The sequence below is a fragment of the Pseudophryne corroboree genome, chromosome 4 (assembly GCF_028390025.1).
Source record: "Pseudophryne corroboree isolate aPseCor3 chromosome 4, aPseCor3.hap2, whole genome shotgun sequence".
Classification (NCBI taxonomy): Eukaryota; Metazoa; Chordata; class Amphibia; order Anura; family Myobatrachidae; genus Pseudophryne; species Pseudophryne corroboree.
The window spans coordinates 632,337,355-632,349,864 of NC_086447.1; the positions used below are offsets into that span (position 1 = coordinate 632,337,355).

The 12,510-nt window shown below is 46.2% G+C and overlaps 1 protein-coding gene and 1 non-coding gene across 6 annotated transcripts in view; both read left to right on the forward strand.

Annotated features, from left to right (window-relative positions):
* The window catches only part of TBP (TATA-box binding protein), a 265,871-nt gene that overhangs the window by 143,668 nt on the left and 109,693 nt on the right, over positions 1 to 12,510 (forward strand). The gene's annotated exons all lie outside the window — the stretch shown is intronic.
* LOC134913495 (U5 spliceosomal RNA) lies at positions 8,995 to 9,114 on the forward strand. The gene has a single exon (XR_010177248.1). It is a non-coding gene; the product is annotated as a U5 spliceosomal RNA (small nuclear RNA).

Genomic DNA, 12,510 nt, shown 5'->3' on the forward strand with positions numbered 1-12,510 from the left:
ATACACACGTTACTTCCGTGGTGTACTTACTGGTTGGGGTACATGATTACTAAGTCTAATGCATAGTCAAACAAGCGGCTTCGCTGCAAAGTCGGTCACACAGTGTGTCGGAAAAATACGAATCTGGGCCAGTGGCGCAATGTATAACGCATCTGACTACGGATAACAAGATTGTAGGTTCGTCTCCTACCTGGCTCGTTTAAGTGCCGTGATCGTATAGTGGTTAGTACTCTACGTAAAAACTGCACAGACAGACCCTTACCGGTCCTCTTTGGGGGGAATGCGGGGGCATGTACTGCCTGGAAAAAAAAGAAAGAAAAAAAAAACAGAATTTTTTTTTTTTTTTTTTTTACTGTTTGTTAGATTGTTGCGGTTGATTTGCCGCCAGCCCTCATAGCACCAGGCCAGTACGTCAGGTTCTCAGCGAAGGCTGAACAATTTTCAATGAGAGACAATTGCAATTATTGGGCATTTAACTACCTATCGGAGTGTACCCTACACAGCAGTAGGGCTGTTGCTTCGCCCTGCTTTGGTAAGGGTTTGAGGTAACAAGGCTGTAGTGGCAGGACACTCCAGTTCAGGTTTGCCCTAAATAAAGACCACCTTACACTTCTTGCTGCCTACAGCTTCTTTGGACGTCGGCAGTTGGTTCTTGCGTTTTCAGCTTCGCCAGTGGCGCATAACGTCCACTTTGGCTACGTTCCTAACAGGCAGAGTCGGATTCCAAACGAGATAGATCGCAGACCAAGTGGGGGGGAAAATCTGATTTCCTACCATGGTCTACGCGAATTCCTGAATGATTCCGTCTCAACGACTTCAATTCCTAGGTATGATTCTCGATACGGTAAATCAAAGAATTTACCTACCCGAACAGAAAGTACAGGTCATTCGTCATCTGGTACAATTAGTGCTTAAGCAACGCACAGTCTCGGTTCATTTGTGCATTCGCCTATTAGACACAATGGTGGCGGCTTTCGAAGCGCTTCAGTTCGGAAGACTTCACTCACGTCCTTTTCAATTGGATGTGCTCGCACAGTGGTCGGGCTCGCATCTGCAGATTTACCGCAGGGTGAGGTTGTCTCCAAGGGCCAGAGTGTCTCTTCTCTGGTGTCTCAAAGTACAGAATCTAACCGCAGGGAAACTGTTCGGCGCCTGGAATTGGATAATTCTCATGGCGGACACGAGTCTCAGAGGTTGGGGAGCTGTAGTTCAAAATTATCAGCTCCAGGGTCTCTGGGCAGATCACGAAAGATTGCTGTCTATAAATGTCCTGGAACTCCGGGCAATTTACAATGCGCTACGACAAGCAGTGCACAGGCTGCAGGCTCAGGCTGTTCAGGTGCAGTCAGACAATGCGACGGCGGTCGCATATCAACAAACAAGGAGGAACGAAAAGCCGTATGGAAATGCGGGAAGTAGCTTGATTCCTCTATTGGGCCGAGTATCACCAAATGATATTGTCGGCAGTAGTCATTCCGGGAGTGGACAACTGGGAGGCGGATTATCTCAGCCGTCGGAATTTTCATCCAGGAGAATGGGCATTAAATACAGAAGTGTTTCACATGCTGGTCCAGAAGTGGAGTTACCCGCAGGTGGACCTGGTGGCATCTCGCCACAATCATCAAACGCCCCAGGTCGTGTCCAGAACGAGAGATCCAAAGGCAGTGGCGGAGGATGCTCTCACAATCACGTGGCCATACAGTCTCGTGTATCTGTTTCCACCGTTTCCGCTGCTCCCTCTGTGGCTAAAACGGATCAAAGGAGAGTCCGTCACAGTTATACTAGTGGCACTTCTTTGGTCTCGGAGAGCTTGGTTCTCGGATCTCCGCGGTCTACTCGCAGTCGGTCTTTGGCCGCTCCCACTACGTTCGGACCTGTTACAGCAGGGTCCGTTCCTTTACCCCGATTTAGCGCGGCCGCGTTTGACGGGGTGGTTGTTGAGACAGCCCTCTTAAGAAGAGAGGGCATTCCAGAATCTGTTATACCAACCATGTTACGAGCTAGGAAGCCGGTTACGGCAGCTCATTATTACAGAATTTGGCGTGCCTATGTAGGTTGGTGTGAAGCTCGGACGTTTCCGACATCATCTTTTAGGTTATCCCGTCTTTTGTTATTTCTACAGATGGGGTTAGATGGAGGTCTGAGTTTATCCACACTAAAAGTGCAGATATCGGCGTTGTCAATTTATTTTCATAGTAGATTGGCCCTATTGCCGTCGGTTCACACCTTTATGCAGGGTGTCCTCAGAGTTCAGCCTCCATTCACTCCACCTACTGCGCCATGGGACTTGAATCTGGCTTTTAGATTTCTTACAGTCTTTTTATTTTGAACCCTTACAACAAGTGGATATTAAATTTCTCACTTGGGAAAACAATTTTTCTTTTAGCCTTAGCGTCAGCAAGGCGTGTTTCAGATTTGGGTGCTTTGTCGTGCAAGCCACCGTATTTAGGGTTTCATGATGACAGAGCGGAACTTTGGACGAATTCCGCTTTTCTACCAAAGGTAGTGTCATCTTTTCACATCAATCAACCAATAGTTGTTCCTGTGTTAACAGGAGACTCTGGTAGGTTGGATGTGGTACGCGCATTACGCATTTATGTATCCCGAACGTCGACAGTTCGTAAGACGGATACGTTGTTTGCTCTCTATGATGCTGCCAAGATGGGTTGGCCAGCTTCTAGGCAGACCTTATCCAGTTGGATTAAACTGACCATACATCAGGCTTACCTTCATGCTAGGTTACAGCCGCCTACATCAGTAACAGCTCATTCCACACGTGCTGTGGGAACGTCATGGGCAGCGAGTCGTGGAGCTTCTACGACACATGGTCTTCGGTGCACACGTTTGTGCGCTTCTACAAGTTTGATCCGTTTGCGGCATCAGCATCTAGCTTTGGCCGCCTAGTGTTACAGGTGCCAAACAGCTCTCCCGCCCACGGGGGGAAACTTTGGTACGTCCCAAGAGTACTCCAGTGACCCCTAGTGGATGAAAAAGAAAATAGGATTTTGGTACTTACCAGGTAAATCCTTTATTTGAATCCATAGGGGGCACTGGACGCCCACCCAGAGCAGTTTACCTGGTTGGGGTAGGTTCAGTAGATCTTATGGTAACACATTTTCACCGACTGGTTCAGATTAACAAGTTCTAATCGGTTATGGTGTCAACTGTTTAGTTGTCAGTAATGTTGTGTCAACTTTATTGTTGTCCGTTATGTTATATGTAATTCTCCATTGTCAACCTCTCTATCTCTCCTGTTCGGCTCAGTAAAAAACACTGAGGTACTAAGGGATATGGAGGGGAGGTGTAGTTTCAAAATTAATTTATTCAGTGCCTTCTTCCTGTGAAAGCCGTCCATATCCCAAGAGTACTCCAGTGCCCCCTATGGATTCAAAGAAAAGGATTTACCTGGTAAGTACCAAAATCCTATTTTTTCTCCACAGCACCGCTGAGAGGAAGCTCCCCAGTCTCTCCCCTGCAGGTACACGGTAGAAGAGGGTAAAAAGAGAGGGGGGGCACATAATTAGGTTCAAAAATCAATATAAACAGCAGCTACTGGGTTAACATTAAGTTACTGTGTTATTCCTGGGTTAATAGCGCTGGGGTGTGTGCTGGCATACTCTCTCTCTGTCTCTCCAAAGGGCCTTACGGGGGAATTGTCTTCAGATGAGCATTCCCTGAGTGTGTGGTGTGTCGGTACGTGTGTGTCGACATGTCTGAGGTAAAAGGCTCCCCTAAGGAGGAGATGGAGCAAATATGTGTGTGAGAGGGTGTGTCCGTCGACAACGCCGACACCTGTTTGGATATGTGTAATTAAGTGCTAAGGTGAATTTATTGCACAAAAGATTAGAGAACAGACAGGAAATCTACCCATGTCTGCCCCTATGTCGCAGAGACCTTCAGAGTCTCTCAATGCTCTCTATCCAAAATAATAGACACTGATATCGACACGGAGTTTGACTCCAGTGTCGACTACGATAATGCAAAGTTACAGCCAAAATGGCAGAAAAGTATTCAATATATGATTATTGTAATAAAAGATGATTTGCATATCACTGATGACTCATCTGTCCCTGACACAAGGGTACACATGTTTAAGGGGAAGAAAGCTGAGGTAAATTTCCCTCCTCTCATGATGAAAAAGAGCGGGAATCTCCAGACAAGAGACTGCAGTTTCCCACAAAGAATTCTCAGGCAGTATCCTTTCCCCACTAGGGCCAGGATATGATGGGAATCTTCCCCTAGGGTGTCACGTTTGCCCCCAAAAGGTAGCCCTGACGTAACAGCTATTCTCAGGGATCCTGCAGATAGCGTGCACATTCTGGTACACTACTCAGACCGGCGATTGTGTCGGCATGGGTTTATAGCGTTGTGGCAGCGTGGACAGGTACCTTATCAGCAGAGATTGAGACCCTAGTATGTATATATGTATGTATGTATATATATATATATATATATATATATATATATATATATATATATATATATATATATATATATATAAGGATGCTGTCTTAAACATGCCCAAAGAGACATGAGTATACTGGGTCCTAGAGTCAAAGCTATGTTGATTTCTGCTTGACGTGTCCTGTAGAATGTGCAATGGACAGATGATGCCGCGACGTAAGAGGCATATGGAAGGCTGAGGATTGTGTGGAGAAGGGTTCTCGGACCTGGTCTCCACAGCTATAGCTGGTAATTCTGATATTTTGCCTTATATTCCTGCACAGCCTAGGAAAGCACGACATTATCAAATGCAGCCTTTCGAACAAAGAAACAAGAAAGTCCGAGGTGCGTCCTATCTTGCCAGAGGCGGGGGCAGAGGAAAGAAACTGCACAACACAGCTAGTTCCCAGGAACAGAAGTCCTCCCCGGCCTCTACAAAAATCCACCGCATGTCACTGGGGCTCCACAGGCGGAGCTAGGCCCGGTGGGGGCACGCCTTCGTAAGTTCAGCCACAAGTGGGTTCACTCCTTGTTAGATCCCTGGGCAATAGATATAGTGTCTCAGGGATACAAGCTGGACTTTGAGAAGATGCCCCCTCACCGACGGCCCTGCCGGCTTCCCCCCACGGGAGGGAAACAGTGTTAACTGCAATTCACAAATTGTATCTTCAACAGGTGGTGGTCAATGTTCCCCTCCTTCAACAAGGAGGGGGTTATTATTCGACCATGTTGTAGTCCCGAAACCAGACGGTTCGGTCAGACCCATACTGAATTTAAAATCCCTGAACATATACCTGAAAAGGTTCAAGTTCAAGATGGAATCGCTAAGAGCGGTCATTGCAAGCCTGAAAGGGGGAGATTTTATGGTGACTCGGGACTTAAAGGATGCATACCTTCATGTCCCCATTTATCCTCCTCATCAGGCGTACCTCAGAATTGCGGTACGGGATTGTCATTACCAATTTCAGATGTTGCCGTTTGGTCTCTCCACGGCCCCGAGAATATTCACCAAGGTCAAGAGACCCTCAGGCGATAGCTGTGGACGCACGGGTGACACTGTGGGTGTTCCCGTCGGTCTATGTTTCTTTATCATCCACTAGGGGTCACTGGAGTACTCTTGGGATATGGACGGGCGTAGCCGAACAAAGGCACTGAATATTCAAATTTAGGACTCTCCCCCCCTCCATATCCCCAAGTACCTCAGTGTACTTTGCCAGTGTTTTTTCGGTGCTCACAGATGAACATCGGCTTGTGGGAATGAGCCCACATTTCAGAAGATTTTTCTTTTTAATTTTTACACTTCCCGTCCCAGTTTCTGAAAAACATGGGTCCGGGATGGTGCCGCTGCAAGGCAGCGTATGGCGTGTCGGTCCTCACAAAGAGCACCCTCACAGCCACAGGCGCTATAAGGCAGCGCATGGCGTGTCGGTCCTCACAAAGAGCACCCTCACAGCCACAGGCAGCCACTGTCTCCTGCAAACTGAACGGAGCTTACAGGAAGAAGCTCCGTCACAGCCAGGATGAGACAGAGAGCTGAAAGGAAGCCTGAAACTGAGCTCAGCCAAGATGTGAAGCTGGAGGCTGAAACAGAGCTTGCAGAGAGAAGCCCAGTGACAGCCAACATGTGAAGCTGGAGGCTGAAACGGAGCTTGCAGAGAGAAGCCCCGTCACAGCCAGGAGAAAAGCCGTCACATGGAACAAGGTATGTTAGGGCGGTCAGCTCACGCTGCCGCCCTGCTGTGTGTAAAGTGTGCTGGAGCCGCCGCTGACGCCGCCGCTGAGGGTCCCACTGAACTACGCGCAGAGCGGCCGCACGTCACTCAGACGCCGGCCGCTCTCACAGCGCTGATTGCCCGGCACCACTACAGAGGCGCCGCCGAGACAGGGGAAGGGCTCCGTGTGATAACAAAGCCGCCCGCTCTGCCAGGAACACCGCACGCCGCTGATGCCGGACACAGGACTGTGTACTGTTGTAGGAAGGCGCTGCCCGCTCTTCCGGATGGTTCCCGGCTATATACAGCGCTCTCCTGCTCCCTGCACTCGATCCCCGGACGCTATATACAGCGCTCTCCTGCTCCCTGCACCCGATCCCCGTACGTTGCAGGTAACATGGGGATGCAGGGGGGGGGGAGGGGAAGTAATGGCCATAGCAGCAGCAAAAGGCTGCATGGGTTACTAAATAGGCTGCTCAGCTACCTCACAAGCAGCGCAGCGTTTTAAACAGTGTCAGGGGTTATAACACTGTAGACTATGTATATTATATATGTTTCAGCACATTTTTATATAGATGATATATAATGAAGCTTTTTGCTGGCATGATATCAGTATGACCTGTGATTATATATTTAAGCACATTTGATATATATAATATATATATGAGGCTTTGGCTGGCAATAGGCTATCACTGGCATAGCCTATTGCAGGTTTAACCATATTTTCTGTTAAGGCTGTAAGATAATAGCACTGCAGGCAGTGTTCATATTAATGAAGGCTAACTAAATGCATGTATTTTACTGTATCCTACACCTGTGTTATCACTGTATAATAGGCTATTAAGCCTATAATAACTGTATAATAGGCTGTTCAGCCTATATTAACACTGCAGCAGGTAACCTGTACTGTGATTTTCTGTGAAAGCATGGCATGAGGGCCATTTTAATCATTGCTGTTTTTCCAGCTTATAATTCCAGAACATTCCGCCCATACACCTCTACTCCACAAGGAGGCGCAGGGGTGTTAGTGGGAATTTTTAGTTCAGGATTATTCTAGAACATTCCTGCCCTACATCTTTAAGCCACCAGAAGGCGCAGGGGTGTTGGTAGGAATTTGGTTCGGGTTTCATGCCCATGTGAACTGCTTTTCACATAAAGAACATTTTAGTTTCCTAATAAATATGCTGTTCAGCAATAACATATATATATAGATATATATGCCATATAATAACTTTATTAAGTCGTGCAAGTGTCTGTTTGTTGCCTATTATGATGTCTGTCTACATAGCGGATAAGGCTCTAGTGCAGACTAAAATTGTTAACATTGGCAATTCAAATTAAAACAGCGGTAATCGGAGTCTCGGAATGACTCCGCCAGCGCTAACAAAAGACAGTCTTTCCAAAGGGCCAATTTTCCTTTGGGTACCAGAGTGTTTATTTCACTGGTCTTATAATTTAATGCACGATTCTATGTCAAATCTCACACAGATAACTACGAGTGAGAAGGGTACATTAGTCCAGCACGCAGATAGTGCGGGGTTTTGGACAACCATACATAATCGTTTCCAAAAGGACGCGATCCGCCATTGGTATATGCGTTTCTGTCAAACATTATAAAAACCCCATTGGGTCACTAGAATCTATGTATGAAACCATGCCGATCACTGTTAAAAGAAGCTGCAGAGTATATCTGTAAAGCTTCTGCTAACGCCGGTTATTTTCATGGTCGCTAGTTAAGCGCGACAAGGCCAGAGCTTGTTTGCTCCTACATTTGATATACTTGTAACGGCATTTTATCCCTTTAGGATATTCAGCCATTAGCGCATACAGTATACTTGTAACGGCGTTTTATACCTTTATACGAAACAGTCACGCTTTGTAACGACATGACGTTACAGTCAGCAAGCCAGTGGTTTGATGACCTCTTTTACAATTGTGGAAGCGCGTCTTTTCATGTTACATTTGCGAGGTTTCAGGACTTCAACTCATATCTGTCTCAGCTATTTACAGCTTAGAGTACAAAACTGCTTCTGTCGAACGGTTTGGCAGGTTGTCATGTAGTCTTTGCTGGGTTATAAACCAGGCAATAGTACGCCAACACAGTCAGAGTTACTTATTCTCCTCTGTTTGGGCAAAACCAAACAGCTCCGTTGCAATATCAATCAGCAAGTCATTTACTACAGTTAGAAAATGGATTTTCTGCAGTTAGTTTTTGCTTATTGGAGCCACAAAATTGTATAATTGCATTTGATCTTCACAATGCGTATTTACCCAGTCCGGTTTCTTCATCACAGGTTCTAGCGTTTGCAAATCGCCACAACCATTAACCATTTCATTTCTACCGTTGCTTATCGCTCCCGGTATTTACCAAAGTGATGTTGGGATGATAGCTCATCTCACATAAAAACTATGTATCAACAAAGTTCCTCTAGCTTGCGCTACTAAGGTATACTGCGGTAGCAGATCAAGTTCGAAAACAATCGCATCTAAGTCTGTCTAAACGATGTCAATTCCTAGGTAACATTATGAATACGGTAAATCAAATACTTTTACCTACTACACCAGCAAGAACAAAAGTACACGCACACTAGCGGTACATTGGTGTATTCATCTATTAAGAATAAAGATGTGTTTTCAATTTAGTTCGCCACCCTTCACTCGCGTACCCACAGAGGGACAAGGGTGCATATACTCTGGACGACAGTCACAGAGAGTCAGGATTTGTAGTTAAAATCAACGCAAAGGTTCTAAAACACGACAGATTGCTGTCGATAAATGTCCTAGAACTCTGTGCATTTTACAATGCAATAAATGATTCACTTTCAGTCTGACCAGGGATAGACTCTGGTTTCTCTTCAGAACGAATAAATCTTTCGCTTTTTACTAAAGATTTTCGTGGAGAGAAACAACCGTGAGTTTCATGTAATTTTGTTTTTTCATGCCTGGCTCACGCTGGCCTTAAGCAGTCAAACGAAGCAACGGCAGTTGCATACACAACAACCAGTGAGAACCAAGAAGCCGCATGGCAATGCGGCAGGTAACTCAAATCTTCAATGGCTCAGAACGCCATTATGTGAAAATGTCAAGAGATCAATCCGTGAGTGGACATCTGTTAGACAGATGATCTCACCCGTCAGCATTTGGATCTTCAAAACTGGACATTAAATCCAGAGGTGTTTCATATCTGAGTCCACAGAAGGAGGTTACCCTCAAGTATACATGATGGCATCTCGCCACAATTACAAAAGCTCAGTATGTGTACAAAACAGATCACAAGGGCAGTGGCGGTGAAGTCTCTCACATTCATGGGGTCATTCAGCATCGTGTATCTGGCTCCGCCATTTTCCGTTTCTCTCTCCGTTGCCAAAACGGATCAGAAGACAGTTCGTCACAGTCATACTGGTGGTATCTCATGGATTTCGTAGAAGTTTGCTTCTCGAATTTTCAAGGAATACTTGCACACGATCTTGGCCCGCTCATAATACGTCCAACCTGTTACATCAGGGAACGTTCTTTTACCCATACTTATCTATATACTTATTATCTATGTACCGCAGCTGCGGTTGACGGGGTGAGGGTTCAGACCGCCCTCTTAAAAAATAGAGCATTACAGTATCGGTTATACCAACCATGTTACGAAATAGTAAGCCGCTTAAGGCAGCTCATTATTAAAAAAATTTAGTGTGTTTACATAGGTTGTAAACCTCGGAAGTTTCCAACATCATACTTCAAGTTACCCGTATTCTGTTAAACAGGGTGGGATGGAAAACTGCGTTCATCTGCACTAAGTGTGCAGGTATCTGTGTGGTAAACGTATTTTCAAAGACGTTTGCCTCTATTTGCGTCTGTAAACATCTTTCTACAAGGTGTCACCAAAGTTCAGACTCTATTTATCCCACCTACAGCGCCAGGCGATTTGAGGTTGGGTTCAGATTTATTACAGTTTTCATATTTTGGAACCCTTTCAACAATTGGGAATTAAGTTTCATATTTTTTGAACCCTTACAACAAATGAGAATTAAGTTTCTCACTTTGGAAAACATTTTTCTTCTAGCCTTGTCGTCGGCAAGGGTGCTTCGGCAAGGGTTTTGTTTTCATATTTGGGTGCCTTGTATTCCAAGCCACCGTATTTGAGTTTCTCATGACAAAGCAGATCTTCGGACGAAATCCGCTTTCGTATTCTTCACATCAATATACCAATAGTGGTTCCTGTGGGGACAGCACATTCTAGAATTCTGAATGTGGTACACGCATTACGCGTTTATATATGTACCGAACGTCTACAGTACGTGATATGAATACGTTGTTTGTTCTATATGATACTGCGAACTGGGGTTAGCCAGTTTCTCAGCAGACATTATCCAGTTGGATAATAATGACTACAAGTCAGGCTTACTTTAAGGCTAAGTTACAATCGCCTACGTCAGTAATAGTTCATCCCACAGGTTCTGTGGGAATGTCAGACCCAGCGGGTCGTGGAGCGTCTACGACGCGGCTACATAGCCTTCAGTGCACCACGTTTGTGCACTTTTACACGTTATGAATGGTGGCGCCGTCAGCATCTAGCTTTGGCTGCCTACTGTTACAAGTATCAAACAGCTCTCCCGCCCACGAGGGAAGCTTTGGTACGTCCCAAGAGTACTCCAGTGACCCCTAGTGGATGATAAAGAAAATAGGATTTTGGTACTTACCAGGTAAATCCTTTTCTTTGAATCCATAGGGGGCACTGGACGCCCACCCAGAGCAGTTTTACCTGGGTTGTTTTAAGCTCAAGGGAGCTTAGGGTAACAAGTTTACTTCATTGATATTAAGCTCAGAGGAGCTTATAATAACACATTTTCACCGATTGGTTCAAATTATAAAGTTCTATCGGTTATGGGGTCAACTGTTTAGTTGACAGGTTATGGGTCAACATTGTTGTTGTCCGTTATGTTATGGTTATGGTGTCAACTGTGTAGTTGACAATAAGGTTATAGGTCAACTTTGTTGTTGTCCGTTATGTTATAGGTATTCTCCATTGTCAACCTCTCTATATCCTGTTCGCTCAGTAAAAAACACTGGCAAAGTACACTGAGGTACTTGGGGATATGGAGGGGGGGAGAGTCCTAAATTTGAATATTCAGTGCCTTTGTTCGGCTACGCCCGTCCATATCCCAAGAGTACTCCAGTGCCCCCTATGGATTCAAAGAAAAGGATTTACCTGGTAAGTACCAAAATCCTATTATTTCCTCCTCTTCCTCTCATACCCAAGGTGCTGAGAATCATAAGGAAAAGAGGAGTGAGAACAATACTCTTTGTTCCGGATGGGCCAAGAAGGACTTGGTATCCAGATCTGCAAGAAATGCTCACAGAGGACCAGTGGCCTCTGCCTCTAGGACAGGACTTGTGCAACAGGGGCCCTGTCTGTTCCAAGACTTACCGCGGCTGCGTTTGACGGCATGGCGGTTGAACGCCGGATCCTAGCAGAAAAAGGCATGCCGGATGAGGTCATTCCTACGCTGATAGAGGCTATGAAGGATGTGACGGCTCAACATTATCACCGTATATGGCGAAAATATGTGGCTTGGTGTGAGGCCAGGAATGCCCCTACGGAGGAATTCCAGCTGGGCCTTTTCCTTCACTTCCTACAGTCGGGAGTGACTTTGGGCCTTAAATTGGGTTCCATTAAGGTTCAGATTTCGGCCTTATCCATTTTCTTTCAAAAAGAACTGGCTTCTCTGCCTGAAGTTCAGACGTTTGTAAAGGGAGTGCTGCATATTTAGCCCCCTTTTCTCTGACGTCCTAGTGGATGCTGGGAACTCCGTAAGGACCATGGGGAATAGCGGCTCCGCAGGAGACTGGGCACAAAAGTAAAAGCTTTAGGACTACCTGGTGTGCACTGGCTCCTCCCCCCATGACCCTCCTCCAAGCCTCAGTTAGATTTTTGTGCCCGGCCGAGAAGGGTGCACACTAGGGGCTCTCCAGAGCTTCTTAGTGAAAGTTTAGTTTTAGGTTTTTTATTTTCAGTGAGACCTGCTGGCAACAGGCTCACTGCATCGAGGGACTAAGGGGAGAAGAAGCGAACTCACCTGCGTGCAGAGTGGATTGGGCTTCTTAGGCTACTGGACACCATTAGCTCCAGAGGGACCGAACACAGGCCCAGCCTCGGAGCTCGGTCCCAGAGCCGCGCCGCCGGCCCCCTTACAGAGCCAGAAGCAAGAAGAGGTCCGGAAAAATCGGCGGCAGAAGACATCAGTCTTCAACAAGGTAGCGCAGAGCACTGCAGCTGTGCGCCATTGTTACTCAGGCACACTAAACACTTCGGTCACTGAGGGTGCAGGGCGCTAGGGGGGGGCGCCCTGAGCAGCAATGTAAA